The sequence below is a fragment of the Hippopotamus amphibius genome, chromosome 11 (assembly GCF_030028045.1).
Source record: "Hippopotamus amphibius kiboko isolate mHipAmp2 chromosome 11, mHipAmp2.hap2, whole genome shotgun sequence".
In the NCBI taxonomy this organism is placed as follows: domain Eukaryota; kingdom Metazoa; phylum Chordata; class Mammalia; order Artiodactyla; family Hippopotamidae; genus Hippopotamus; species Hippopotamus amphibius.
The window spans coordinates 66,090,434-66,102,184 of record NC_080196.1 but is presented as its reverse complement, the minus strand read 5'-3'; the positions used below and the strand labels follow the sequence as shown (position 1 = coordinate 66,102,184).

The 11,751-nt window shown below is 38.6% G+C and overlaps 1 pseudogene; it reads left to right on the top strand.

Moving 5' to 3' along the window:
- The first annotated feature begins 7,939 nt into the window (after positions 1-7,939).
- On the top strand, positions 7,940-8,289 carry LOC130830917 (60S acidic ribosomal protein P1-like; annotated as a pseudogene).
- Positions 8,290-11,751: the final 3,462 nt, after the last annotated feature.

Here is an 11,751-nt window from a genome sequence, read left to right as displayed (position 1 = left end):
TCAGGGGAAAGAATACGTTTTCCAGAATAAGAAGGGAATGTCAGAATTAGTTGTTTTCTAAAACAGAAAGTTACTTTCACTTAGTGCTTTCAGTGCAGTTGGGAGTAGGGGGGAGGTCACATCTATGGAGAAATTGTCCATGACCAGAGAGGGTTTCAAAAGTGTTTATGATACATTTTTTGACTTGATAAGATGTGGACATTTTTCCTAAAGGGATTTCTTTATAAAAGTAATTGAGTAAGTCATTGGGAAAGCGTATGTGTCCAAATTAAAGTTGGCAACACCAATACCATAACCTGATTGGTTGTCATCAATTTCCACCCATGCAACCACACTGGAAGGGAATCAACACTTATGAGTGGAAGCCATCGTGGTGCACCACCGAACCATCCCTTCAAGGGAAGACCTGCTACAAGGAGCGCGTGTAGCTGACAGCCTCTGAGTGTACGTGACCTTGGCATCTGCCTCAGCCTTTCAGCCAATGCTAAGCACTCACATGGCAGCCCCCAGCAGACCCCTGAGCAAAACGGTGGTGAAGGGCTTGTGATCTCTGGACGTGGAGACTGCTCTTTGGGAGCTCATCATCCTGCAGCCCCTCACTGGCTGACGGAGGCTTCCTCAGAGCTGCCCCACAGGCTGAGGCTCTCCCTACCCGACTCTCCTTCCTTCCCTCATACTTCCATAGGCGTCAGACCTACATCTGAAGGTTTTCCCGAATTGCTCTTGTTTCATTTCCCCTTTATCTGTCCCAGGCATTATTCCCAATTCGTAGCTTGCATTTCTAGCTCTGTCTGGGTAGCTGCTTCCGGGAAGACTCAACTGACACAGCATGTCACCCTTTACTTTGTTATATCGGGAGCCCAGGGAGAGTACATGGGAAAACAATTTTTAAAAGCCTACTTTTATTATTTTTTATTTAATCATCTATTCCCTATTTACACCAATTTCTGCTTTATATAAAGGTATGACATACCCTGGGACATTCCTTGCCTCCAATGCCTGATTTTCAGGTTTCTGCTCTGGTTGGATCATATGAACTCTTTCTAAGAGAGAATTTAGCATTTTTTGAAAGAACTCTAACCTTTTGGAAGAATTGATATTAACAAATACTGCATGCACATTATTTAAAAGATAAATTCTTCTCTAACAATTAAAAAGTTGTAAAATGTTATTAACTATTTTCCAATTTTCCATGCAGTTGGCTGACACAGAATTGTTCTATCAAATATAAATGGTCTCTAGTTAGAACAGATTTAGGGAAGAATGACTGTGGTGGCAAATCTTAAAACAAATGGGACCAAGTTGAGATGGGCTGAATCAAACCGAAAGCTTCCTCAAATGAGCATCCTAGTATATTTTTAGCAAAGGGTCCTTTTCAATGCATTCTCCTCATCCCTAACTCCTCAGTGCCGTGTGTGGTGTCTGTATGAAGGAGTCTGTGAGATCAATTTTCTATCTTTCTTTCTTATTTTACTGCCAAACAGAACCCTGGCGTGGGTTTTGAATCATGAGCCCATGACCACATGTGACCTTGGCCAATCCCCCAAGCTTTTAGGGTCTCCCTTCCACGTGTATGGAAGGAGGGGCTTGAACCAGAAATTCACTACGATCACTTCCAGCTCCAGATGTCTATCATTTTATGAAATGAAAAAGGAATAAAGGATGCCTAAAGTCATCTTCCTGTGCTACTTCTCCTCTAAAAAGCAAAACACTAAAACGTATTCAATTTTTTAAAGACATTTTTGCTTTATTCAAACCTCTTCTCCTGCTTTGTGGGATGATCTCGATGGATTTCAGAGGAATTGAGAAGACCAATTTCCAAATCATCTGGAGTAATTAATTCCAGTGGTTGGAGTTAATTATGATGAGGCAATTCATAAAGTATACAGTAGAAAAAAAAGCAGCAATTGATGAGACTTCATCTGCAGTGGGATTTTTTTTTCAAAGGCATTCTTCTGGCAACACATTTCCAAGTTAAACATATGTGTGCTTCAATGGTGGGAAAACAGTTTATGAGGTTATCATTAGGTATGGGTGTGAATTATGTGCAAATGGCCCTATACATTTTTTTGCAGGTATGATATAGGCCTAATTGGTGTATTACATGGGGGAATTAATGACCATAGTGGAGACCTCAACTCCATCATGTCTTTTATGATGGAAACTATGGTATAGTCACACACAAAAAATCCATTAGTAAAAATGGCATGATGTGAAATAATGTTAATATCAATATGAAAAATCAACAGGAACGTATTGAGTATAAAAATGACAATTTGGGAAGCACTCTCAAATCTGTATTATAAAAATAAAGAATTTGCAGTAATGCAATAACAGACTGTATTTCTGTTTTATGATTCTGATAATAAAGCACTTAGGTTCCACTTTCACGGTTTATGCCGTTATCAGAACCCCCTGATATAATTAGATGGCCTTATTTTAGATAATTACTTATATTTTCTTATTGCATAGCAAAAATCCCACTGGTGAGAAAACTCTTAAATCTAAGAGCTATGTTGCTGAATAAACTGTGAGAGCCTAAAATCAAGTTTGTTTACAATAAAGGAGCCAGGATTTTTGTAAGCTGATTAATAATGATAATACCACTCCTTTGCATTTTTACATTCAAAAAAATAGTTTACAAATTGAATTTACTCTCATTTTATTTCTCTTAAAGCCCCTGTGAGGTAGGTGCTATTGTTCCCATTTTGTAGATGGAGAAGTTTATGGTTATGTTAAATGGTAGAGCAGAGACTTGAACATTTACCACACTACTCTACACCTGCATTCTACTTACAACCCTGGAAATTACAAGCAAAACCATCCAGCTAAGGGGCAGTATGTGTATGGTGTGCTTTGCAATATTGTGTTGAAAAGCTGATTACTAAAACCTATTCCCAACCCTTTCTCAGAAATGCCAATACATCCCTTTCTACTTTAAGGCTGGATACCTGAATTTTAAACCAGGTTTTGTTGTTAACCGGCTTTGAATCCTTAGCCAAACAGCTTGCCCTCTCTGAAAGGAGGGGGTGAAGTCTTCTAGATCTAAAGCACTTGTTTCAAATTTTGTTAAAATAAGCATATTCTTGATTGATTGACGATGTCACTGTCACTTATGTCACCACATTGTAATGGTTATAGGATGCAATCAATGGCTCGGAAAGTTTGCTTCTATAAGAACAAGTTCAAATAAGCTTGCATAAGATATTTCCTTTGAAAATTATTATATCTGAAAAGTTTTTTCTCTAAAGTATGTGAATAAGGCAAAACTTAACCTACTTTGTTAAGGTAAGGGATAAAAAAGAAAGAAAAGGAAGAAAAATTCACAAACGGAGATTAGTTTAACAGTCTTAACAATTTTCTATTCTTTACTGATTTATAGGTACCAGACTACAGAAATGTTTTAATTATTGCCAGCAGGGAAACAAGCTCACCGGTCTTTTGACATTAATATAAGCATGTTGGCTCACACATGCTATGCTAAAGGCATAGAATTGTCTAAAAATGAGACAAATATACTTGCCACTGAGAATGTGAAGGGAGATGAAAAATCAAAATAATTGTTAAAATGCTGGCCACACCAGAAGAAAATATGAATTTGAAATGAATTTCCAGCTTTATTATAAATTGAAGCATTTGAACATTGCTTTGGATTTTTGTGGCATTTCAAATAAAAAGTTGTCAACCAAAACACTGCTATCATAATAATGTATTTCAGTTCAAGTTACATGTGCAGTTGATATATTTTTTTAAAGATTTATTTTATTATTTATTTATTTATTTTATTTTTGACTCTGTTGGGTCTTCATTGCTGTGCATGGGCTTTCTCTAGCTGTGGCAAGTGGGGGCTACTGTTCATTGTGGTGCACGGGTTTCTCATTGCAGTGGCTTCTCTTGTTGCGGAGCATGGGCTCTAGATGTGTGGGCTTCACTAGTTGCAGCACGTGGGCTCAGTAGTTGTGGCTCACAGGCTTTGTGGCTCCGTGGCACGTGGGATCTTCCAAGCTCAGGGATTCAACCTGTGTCCCTTGCATTGACAGGTGGATTCTTAACCACTGTGCCACCAAGGAAGCCCTGCAGTTAATCCTTGAACAATGCAGGGATTAGAGGTGCTGACCACCCGGGCAGTGGAAAATCCATGTGTAACTTATGGTTGCCTCTTCCGTCCACAGTTCCACATTTGTGGATTCAACCTACCACAAACGTGCGTAGTACTGCAGTACTTACTACTGAAAAAAAAATCCCTGTATAAGTGGACCCGAACAGTTCAAACCCATGTTGTTCAAAGGTGAACTGTATTTCTTTCTTATACATTTACCATAAGTCCTCTCCAACTTCCTCCCCACAAAAAAACATGTCCCAAAGGTAGCTATTGTTTATTATGGACCAGGCATTATGAGAATTATTTACTTTTATCTTCTAAACAGCTGTGTAAGGGAGGTGTTGTTATCTCAATTTTGCATCTAAGGAAAATGAGTTCAGTAGTAAATCCAGGCATACCTGCTTCTCAAGGCAAATTGGTTTCATTAACCAGAAAACCTTCATCCAGTTTGTAGCCAACTGCTGTAGCATTCTATACACTTATTTGCTAGGAAATATGAATACTAGTGTGGTGGAAATTTCTATGTGGTGGTTTTTCTGGAGCAGAGGAAAATTCTGGGAATGATCATGAGTAGACCTCAGAAATAACAATTTTCCCCCCAAAAGGACAATTCCTTGACTGTTGGGGAAAGGCATCAGTTTTCTAAACTGATGTGCTTTTGCATTGAGTTATGTATCTATATCTCTGTCCATTGGCAGACTTTTTTGGGCTTCCCTTCACTTCCCAGCACATGATCAATTTTTCATGGGAAGAGGCATGACCTAGAACACTTGCCTATTTTATATATAGAACCATAAAGATAACGATACCCTCCAGCAAATGAGGAAACCTGTGAGCTGTAAATGCCTGTGTCTCCAACTAATTCACAGAATTCCCTCCAAGGGAGGGACTTATTTTGCATTTGAACTCCAAAACACCTTTCAAGATTGTTAAACTTAACACCAGCCTGAAAATCCCAGTCATGCTGGAGATCAATTAACAGCTTCCAGTGTTCTACTAGCTCCCCTTTAAGGTGTTTGCTTTTTAGAGTAATTTGGCCATTACCACATTTGCACCAAATGAGAACACATTATTATTTTGTATGATAGGAAGGTAACTTATAATACTCAAATGCGCTAGAAGTTTGCTCCTTGACTTTCTTATGTCAGCTAATATTCAATATCATCCTTTTCCCTCTTTATCAGTTTCCAATCTCAGCTTGCCTTCCTCTGTAAACTTGTTTTATTTGAATTCCTTCTTTCCATGACACAATTGCTTTCCTCATTCCCACGTTGGGGTTTAAATGCTCTGATACTCCCCTCTTACATATTTCAAACCAACTTCCTCCTATTGCATGAAAATTAATTCCTTGACTACTTGATTATCTAATTATTTGCCATTAACTTTAATAGTTTAAAATAATAGTCTCTTATGACAACAATCGATGTTCGTTGTAGAAGATTTATACAATTAGATAAAGTAAAGAGAAAATAAGAAACCCACCGCAGTATTGTCAACCAGAAATAACCTGTGTTGTGGTGTATAGTTTTTCTTTATTTCCATGGATAGCCTTATTTACAAATATTACAATAATGAATCATACTGTATACACTATTTTGTAACATTTCCCCACAATGTAACATGAGTATATTTCTAACTTCCTAAATGTTGCTTTTCAACCTTATTCAGAATGGTTTTATAATTTCCCATTATATGAGTATATACAGTTTATTCAACCAATTTCCTAATGTTGGGTTAGAGGTTCTATCCATGTTTTTGGTTAATTTAAACAAGTATATTGATAAAAAACCATGGTAAATATTTGTTACATCTACAATCATTTTTTAAAAATTAATTAATTTATTTATTTACTTTATTGGCTGCATTGGGTCTTCATTGTTGCACATGGGCTTTCTCTAGTTACGATGAGTGGGGGCTACTCTTCACTGTGGTGCACAGGCTTCTTATTGAGATGGCTTCTCTTGTTGCAGAGCATGAGCTCTAGGCTTGTGGGCTTCAGTAGCTGCAGCACATGGGCTCAGTAGTTGTGGTACATGGGCTTAGTTGCTCCGTGGCATGTGGGATCTTACTGCATCAGGACTCAAACCCGTGTTCCCTGCATGGCAGGTGGATTCTTAACCACTGCGCCACCAGGGAAACCCTAAAATCATTTTCTTAGGTCAAATTCTTACGAGAATTACTAGGTCATAGTTGTTTGTACACAATTTTAGGATTAAAAAAATGGATATAGTTTTCCAAAGTTATATCCAGCATAGCTGTACCAATTTATACTCTCTAAGGCTGTTGATTCTTGAGTCATTATCCCTGAGTATTGTCAATTTTAAAATAAATTTTCTAGGTAAAAACTCATTGATTCAATCAGCTTTTATTTGACTAGCTGAGATAACTGAACTTAAAATTTTTCCTGGTCTATCTTTAGTTGCATGTGTGTGTGTGTGTGTGTGTGTGTGTGTGTGTTTTACTTTTAGTTCATGTACTTTGCTCATTTGTTTATTAGAATACATGTTCTTTTTAAAAAATTAATTCATAAGAACCCTCCATATGTTAAAGATAGTAAAACCTTAATGTCACATGTTATAAATATTTTTCTAGTTTTTTAGAAACAATCTTTCAATTATTTTACTTGTTTCAGACAGTTCAAAAAATGTGTGGAGTTGATCTTTTCCCTTAAAGTATTTGCTGCTTTGATGTCACAGTTATCAACACATTTCAACTCTAATATGAAATGCATTTTCAGCTATAGCATGGTTTCTAGTATTTTTATGATTTTACTTAAAATTTTATTTATTTATTTTTATTATTATTATTTTTGCAGGGGGCTGGGCTACACTGGGTCTTCGTTGCTGTGCACAGGCTTTCTCTAGTTGTGGTGAGAGGGGGCTACTCTTCGCTACAGTGTGAGGCCTCTCAGTGCAGTGGCTTCTCCCATTGTGGAGCACTGGCTCCAGGCACGTGAGCCTCAGTAGTTGCGGTGCATGGGCTCAGTAGTTGTGGCACACAGGCTTAATTGCTCCAAGGCGTGTAGGATCTTCCCGGACCAGGGATCAAACCCGTGTCCCCTGCACTGGCAGGCAGACTCCCAACTACTGTGCCACCAGGGAAGTCCCAACTTAAAAATTTAGATTTGTGCTATTTAAAACAGTGAAGGATCTAACAACAGATTAGGAAGATACTAGAGGGAGAGGCAGAGGAATCTCCCTTACCACTTTCCATCTGCAGGCTCCAAGGCTGGTAGATAGGGTTTGATGGTGGTGGACATGACCTTGCAGAAGGTCGGGGTTAGACTCATCTTGTAGGGTCACATGGAAAGAAATATCAACATCTGGAGAGGAAGTGCCAAAGAAGGGAAGTGAAAGCCTGGCGAGCACCACTTTGCCTGCTCCCCTGATTGTGCATCAGTGCAGGGGCGCTGTCCACTAACGACATTCCTTTAAGGATCCTCTCATGTTCTTCAGGTTATGCTGAGTTCCATCCAAACTGAGTGCGATGACCATACTTTCCAAAGGCCAGTGCGATGACCACACTTTCCAAAGGCCCCACTTTGGGAAAGAGGAAGGGTCCTGACACCCAGAGGTACGAAGTGGTACAGAGAGAAAAACAAGATGTGACTGTGCCAGGGTAAATCCATCCAGGAACATTTATTTGCAGTGTGTGTCCCTTAAACATCTTCTCAGGCAAGAACCCGAACTGTTCTATGTAAAAAGGCTTACTCAGCTTTCCTCAGCTGCCGCTAAGGTACTTGGTCCTTGGTCCTTCTGAGGAAGCAAAGGCTGAGTTTGGGGTGAGGCCCTCACTTCACCCGCCCTGGGCGGCCCCGGCCTAACACTAGCCAGCACCATGGCCTCCATCTAGGAGCTCTCCTGCATCTACTCTGCCCTCATCCTGCATGGTGATGAGGTGAGGTTCGCGGAGGATAAGATCAACTCCCTCATTAAAGCAGCCGGTGTAAGTGTTGAACCTTTCTGGCCAGGCTTGTTTGCAAAGGCTTTGGCCGATGTCAACATCGGGAGCCTCAACTGCAACTGTGAGGGTTGGTGGACCGGCCCCAGCAACTGGGGCTGCACCAGCAGGAGGTCCTACCCGCCCTCCCCACCACTGCTGCCCCAGCTGAGCAGAAGAAAGGAGAAGCAAAGAAAGAAGAATCTGAAGAGTCCGATCTTGACATGGGCTCTGATCTTTTTCACTAATACTCTTTAGTAACACATTCAGTGAGAAGCTGAGCTCTTTGCTGCAGTTGGTCTTACTGATAAATAAATAAATGAATAAATAAACAGGCTTACTCAGAATTCCTGCCAGGAAATTTCTGTTTATATAGTATTGGTCAGAGTGTGTAACAGGAACACCTTTCACTACTGGAGAGGCTAGGAATGCAGGTTTTTTTATGGGCACATGTGCACCCTTAATTCAATTAGCGTTCTTTTAGTAAAAGAAGAAGGAGAAACAAATCGGATGGAAAATAACAGTCTCTGTAATTAATGGGGGAGAATTTGAGAAACATAATTCAAATAAAATGTGAATATTCTACATAATAATATGCTGAGTAGAATATCAGTTACCTACTTCATTACTTCATAGGGTTATTGTGAGTATTACATAGGGAAGTCTCAAGAAGTCTTAGCCATGATTTTTATATATTTAATTTAAATGAGGTCATGTCTATAAAGTGTTGGACAGAGCAAAGGCTCAAGAAATATTAGCCATGATTCTTTGCTGTTTTGAAAATGTTTACTTCTGCTTCATAAATGATATGAGTATGATTCTATGCAGAGGATTTTATTTCTTATTTACACGATGATCACAAGTTTAACCTTAAGGGAGGTGGCAGTGCTTTCTAATCACGTCGCATAAAACATCATTTATGAAGAATGTTTTGGGAAGCTGTAGCAGATGATATGATTTATCTGCCTTACTGGAACGCTCTATTTTATAACAGGTTGATTCATGAAGGTTTGTTGGAGTCAGAATTGCTATAATGAACATCCAATGTTTGTGATACTATTTGAGAATACTTGGTTAAAATCAACTGTCTTATATTTGAAAGACATAGAAAGAATAATGAATATAAAAGAAAGCATAGTTTCAACTAACTGCTGTGACTTAGAATTATAGGATCATTGAATTTTTGAGCTGGGAGGATTTTAGAGGGGAAACTGAGGCTGGAAGTGTGTAGAATGAATAAGTGAATTGGAGAAGTTCACAAATGGGTAATGTATCTGTTATATCTTGTCTCATGAAGTCATATCAAGTAGAACATAAAAGCCCTTTGCAAGTGATAGTGCTTATGCTTTTTTTTCTAATGTAATTGGCATTATAACAGTTTAGTTGTGATTTCCACTATCGCAATGAAAACTATATAGTCTTTGTTGGGTGAATTGATAAAAAATAATGACATAATATCAGTAGCTAGGATAAAGGGCTGATTCTTGTATTTGTTGTCTCATCTCCGACTTTATGAGATTCTACTCCTTACTTTTCTTTCAATTAAACGGATAGAGGAGCCTTTACTTTCTCTTATTTCTTGGACTTACACTCTAGAAATAAGACTCTAAGAAATAAGTAGAGACTAGAGAATGGTTTCATTGTGATTTCATTTTAGAACCAATGGTACTTTGCAAATGGCTGTGACATTAGCAGGTATTTTAACCATCTCAAACTTTGGTTTTGTTATGCTTACATGGGAATAGAAGCAGTACCCACTTCATCACTTTGCTGAGGCTTAAACGAGGTAATATGTTTAAAGACATTCCAGAATTCCTATGTTGACTGCATTCCCTCACTATTGTCATTATGAGGAATGGTATTATGTGTATAATAACTGCACCTGCGCGACACTTGCAAGAGATTTCATTGAGTTGAAAAGCAATGGGTTTGCCACAGAAGTCCTCAAATCCTGGGGAAGTAGCCATTTTGTTACTGTCTAATCTTTCAAAAATCCTCTTGGCTTTAAGCACAATTTCTCTCTCAAATTCAGTTTTTTGGTAGGGATTGTCAGTATGTGAGTGTTAGTAGAACACACCCTCATGGCATTTGTAAGGGCATGACTTACAAAGGACCACCTTAGCCTGCAGATCACTGATAAAAACAGCTGGAGCTAACATCTGTGCCTTACCAATCTTTTCAAGTCATCACGAAACCAGCCTGATTTCATAGCCACAGTGCAAATTTCAACTGGTGTAGAAAGATGCCTGGGAAACCTGATACTGCTGGGCACAGAGGATGAAGGCCTTGTCCTTTAATTCCACATTGGGAAGCACCGATGAAAGGACATAAACTGTGCCCTTGACACTTCCCTAAGTAAGCATGGATTTCACAGTTCCAGGTTGATTGTAATTTGGCAAATTTGTGTGCTTTTAGTGATTCTCGCCATTTTTAAATGACAAGCAGGAGTATGTTTGAACTTGATCACTCTGATTTATAGTCATAAAGGTAACAGGATAAGTCAGAAGACCTAAGGCAGGGCTCTCTTTCTAAAATGCATTTTGTCTCTGATTCCTTTGGCCAGCCTGTAATTGCTAATGAGCTCTTCTGCCAGTTATAAGTCACAGGTCCTATGACAGGTCTTCCTATATGATTTTCATTAAATGCTTTGGAATCCTGGGGCAGAAAGAAATTATGTAAATATAAGTTTTTATTACTTTTCTCCTCTGGTTTTTATTGCCTCATATAATACAGGTAAATATGGCGATCTCACGTGGAGACGGGGGTTTCTGATCTCATGCCTCTGCTCTCATGCTTTGCATTCAATCCATGTTAATTTAATTATCCATGATTTCTTAGGCAAAGAGAGGAATGTAGACTCCATGCTGTCTGCAACTACTTCAGTCATTCCTTTACTGCCCGTGACACCATGTGAGACCTGCAGATGCTAAACAATCTCTCCCTGCACCAGCTCAAACAAAAAATGTTAACCATATGCAACTTCAACCTGTTTATCCTTAAGCAATGTAAAGCCATGCAGCACTACAGACGGGCAGTGGGGGAGAGCACAGAGCTGACACTTCACACAGGGTTGCTTTGTGAAACAGGAGAGCTCGGAATCACAAGAATTTAGGGCGGGGATAATTGAGTTGGTCTCCTTTCTTCCAACTTTTCTCACTGATAAAGACAAGGGCTCCTCAGAAATTCTATTCGTCTGAGTAGAATTGATGAACAACTACTTAAACACCAGCTCCTGGAGTTCAGATTTGGAGATTCTTTTGGGGACTGTAGATTCTGAAAGCCTAAATGCTCTCTGACATGATCTATTAGCTACTGGTAAGAACTGAGATATTCACCAGGGAAAAAAAAGGAGTTTTAATTAATGTTAGCTCATTTTGTTAAATTTGAATGATAATTTTCTGTTGGGCATTATTTTGGGGTGCAGATCTTTTCAAAGCTCTCTTCATCTTGGCAGCTAAAATTTTTTAGTACTTTCTAAAAAAATCCCAGCAGATTGTTACATACAGGAAATTTAAAGGGCATTGGGAAATATAAATCAGAAAATAGAAAAAAGATTCAAAATGGTATTTAAATATACATTACAATCTCAGTCTCTTTTGTCTTCAAAATAAGCTTATTTATTCACTTATTTAATGTTTCCCCTTCCTTGCATTGTAAAACAGTATGATCATACTAAAGAGTATTTTGGAAAAAGAAAACAATGTTCCACC